Here is a 3477-nt window from a genome sequence, read left to right as displayed (position 1 = left end):
GCCCCACGAAGTAAATTTTCTTCTATTTTAAAAATTATTCTGAAAGCCTTGTGTTGGTTGGTCACACCTGTAATCCTATCTAATCTGGATATCTACTCAGGAGCCTGAGATCTGTGGATAACATTCCGGAGCCAATAAGGTCCAAAAAACAAAAACAAAAACAAAAACAAAAAGAACAACTTCATGAAATTATTTTTCAAAATTTTTAATGAACTAGCAAAAAGCCAGGAATGGAGATGTAGCTCATATAGTAGCTCAACAAGCTAGATAGGAAAGGCCTTGCAAGACCTTGAAGCCCTGATTTTAACTCTGAGCACTCCAACACACATGCATTGGGTGCGTTTGCATGCTCACGTATGTTTGCTGGTGCACTGCCGAGATCACACACACACACACACACACACACACACACACACACACACACACACACACACACACACACACACACATTCAAATTACCTTCATATCAGTGTTCTGCATTAATTTCTTTGTTAACGATAATATATGGGTAAAATAGAGGAAATGAACTCTTCCATCTCAGAACATTTTTATATGTTTTTTATTGTAATAATGCTGTGCAGAGGGGTCACATTTACATGAGGAAGGAAATTAGTACATTTTCTAACAAGCATTGTTACCTCCTCCTTTATATTTCCCCTACTATCCTTTCCCTCCCACCTCCACAAATACACTCCCCTCCCCATTTTCTATCCCCCTGCCTAAATTGTAAAGTTCATTTTTCAACATAGTGTCTTGTGCATCTCATGGTTACAATTGGTTAAACTGCATCCCTTTTTGAGCATTTTTCGCTTCCTCTCCCCAAATTTCCTACAAGATATAGTGCACCAACTTCAAATACAGAGAAAACAGGGGTTATAGTGTGGGGGAGGAACATACAAAGAAACAAAAATAAATGACATCGTACATTATAAGTAAGTTAGAAACAATAGCAAGAAACATAAAACCACTTGTGTCCCTATCTTGGGGTTCAATTCCCTTAACATCATCTTGTCTGGTATTATGCACATATCGTTTGAGCTTTTCTGCTTATCCCAGATATATATTCGTTATTGAAAATAAGGGAAACCATGGGACTTATGTTTTTTTGGAGTTGGCTTACTTCACTCAATAATTTTTTTTCCAAGTCTTTCTATTTCCTAACAAATTTGGAGATGTCATTTTTTCTGATAGAGGCATAGAATTCCATTGTGTATATATACCACATTTTCTTGATCCATTCATCTAATGGGGGCATCTGGGTTAGTTCCATATCTTAGCTATGGTAAATAATGCTGCAATAAACATAGTTGTCCTGCTGGTTTTAGTATGGTCTTGTATGTGATCATTTGGGTAAATCCCCAAAAGTGGGATTGCTGTGTCATAGGGGAGCTTTATGTAGAGTCTTTTGAGGAACCTCCATAATGCTTTCCAAAGTAATTGAACAAGTTTACACTCCCACCAAGAATGCAGTGCTGTTCCCTGGGGGCCACATCCCTTCCAGCATCTGTTTTTGTAAAAATATGGAATATTCCACGAATTTGCATGTCATCCTTGCACAGGGGCTATGCTAATCTTCTCTGTATCATTCCAATATTAGTGTATGTGATGCTGAATTGAGCAAAGAACTTTTTTTATATATAAAGTATACTTTTATTGATTTTATTAAACTAGTAAGTTTTTATTAAACTAGTAAGTTCAAAACTAGTAAGTTCAAAAGAATTGTTGTGTAATTTTAGAACCATATATTTCTTACATAAGTACACTTTTAAGAATAAAATCAAGACTGACATGTCAAAACAAAATAATTCCAGATATTTGTTGTTCAAGAAATGTGTAGGACATTGCCCCATTAGTTAGGAAATGGAAAAACTTGGAAAAAATTATATTAAGTGAAGTAAGCCAGGCCCAAAGAAACATAGGTCCCATGGTTTCCCTTATTTGTAATATCTAGTATATGTATGAGTCAAGCGGAAAAGGTCAGATAATGTGATGTCAGGAAAATGAACACTTAGATGTGTATTTTAATGTTTTTTTCTTTCATGCATGTGTTTCTAACGCATTTATAAGATTATCTCTTTGTTGCTTTGTATGTCCTTCCCCCTGCTTTCACTATATTTGATTTCAGTATAACTTGTGGAGGAGATGGGGAAAAACCAGTTGTTTAAGGATACAGGTGGACCTGTGGCAACAATGAGAAGTACAAGTTGTCATGTCCAAAATGAGCTTTACAACGTAGGTGCGGGGGGGGGAGGGGAAGGGGGGGAAGGAGAAGGATTGGGATTGGGGGAGAGGGAGGAGGCTGGGAAGGGATGTGAAGGGTAAACAAAGGAGGAGGCTGCAATGCTTGGTAAGAAATGTACACATTATCCTGCCCATGTAATTGTAACTCCTCTGTACAGTATGTTCAAAAATAAAATTAAATTAAATTAAAATAAATAAAATAAAATAAAAAATAAAAAAAGAAATGTGCAGGAAGAGGAATTCAATTATTCTATAAAAGGCACCTGTCATAATGAACACTCTAGCAAGTGTTACGTTTTGTTAAAAGTTTTAATGTTTTACATATGTTTAATTTTGGGATTTTGCTTATATATGCCAAAATTTGGATTGTTTGGGAAGTATAAAACTTTTCTATAAAGTATTTAAGATTTATGGTAGCAGATATTAACTACTAAATACTTACATTTCAGAGTTTATAGAAACCTTATTAATGAGAAGTTGCAAAGTCTTTGTGTAAAGAAGTAGATTGAAGAGTTAAGACTATGTTAACTACACAGTGTCTGTTAAAACATTAGGGCTAACTTCCTTTATATGTTAGTGAGGAAAAAATGATGATGTAAGTCATAAACAAATGATGAGATGAGCCATAAATAGTCATCTTAGTGGGAAACTTTAAGAGTATGCATATTCTATAAAACTCTGGTTGAACATCAATACCTTAGCCAGTGTTAAATGTACAGATATTTGAAAAAATAATAAAATCTAATATTTCTACACTTCAAATACTGAAAATACTGATAATTGTTTTGTTTTTTTATTTTATTAATCATTAATATTTAATTATTGGTTTTCTTTATTTGTAGCATTGTTTTCCTTGTTGTAATATAATACAACATTTGGTAAGTCATCATTAGGAGGTAGTTTGAGAAGCTTACTGGGATCGCCAATCCAGGTTTTATAGGTGCATGTGAATTTACAAAGACGAAAATTAAAAACAAAATATTTATTAAAAAATGATCAAGTAGAGTCTGAATCAGGAGTGTTGATAAATGTCCACACCTGAATGCTTAGCCCTAGGCTGAAGCAGCGGTATTACTGAGTTAAAGCCATAAACTTGAGAGACATTTTGTTGTTTATTTTTTTTGATTTTGGTGGTCATGGGGCTTGAACTCTGGGGCCTGAGTGCTGTACCTCAGCTCAAGGCTAGCAGTACCACTGAGGCACAGTACCACTTCCATCTTTTTCTGCTTATGTGGT

At 34.9% G+C, this 3477-nt stretch overlaps 1 non-coding gene across 1 annotated transcript; it reads right to left on the bottom strand.

Annotated features, from left to right (window-relative positions):
- Nucleotides 1-1514: 1514 nt before the first annotated feature.
- On the bottom strand, nucleotides 1515-1621 carry LOC138836018 (U6 spliceosomal RNA). Its single transcript, XR_011374855.1, has one exon. It is a non-coding gene; the product is annotated as a U6 spliceosomal RNA (small nuclear RNA).
- Nucleotides 1622-3477: the final 1856 nt, after the last annotated feature.

Source organism: Dipodomys merriami, unplaced genomic scaffold (assembly GCF_024711535.1).
Source record: "Dipodomys merriami isolate MVZ:Mamm:240054 unplaced genomic scaffold, mDipMer1.0.p SCAF_246, whole genome shotgun sequence".
Classification (NCBI taxonomy): Eukaryota; Metazoa; Chordata; class Mammalia; order Rodentia; family Heteromyidae; genus Dipodomys; species Dipodomys merriami.
The sequence above is the reverse complement of the archived record's forward strand: the minus strand, read 5'-3'. Positions and strand labels throughout refer to the sequence as shown.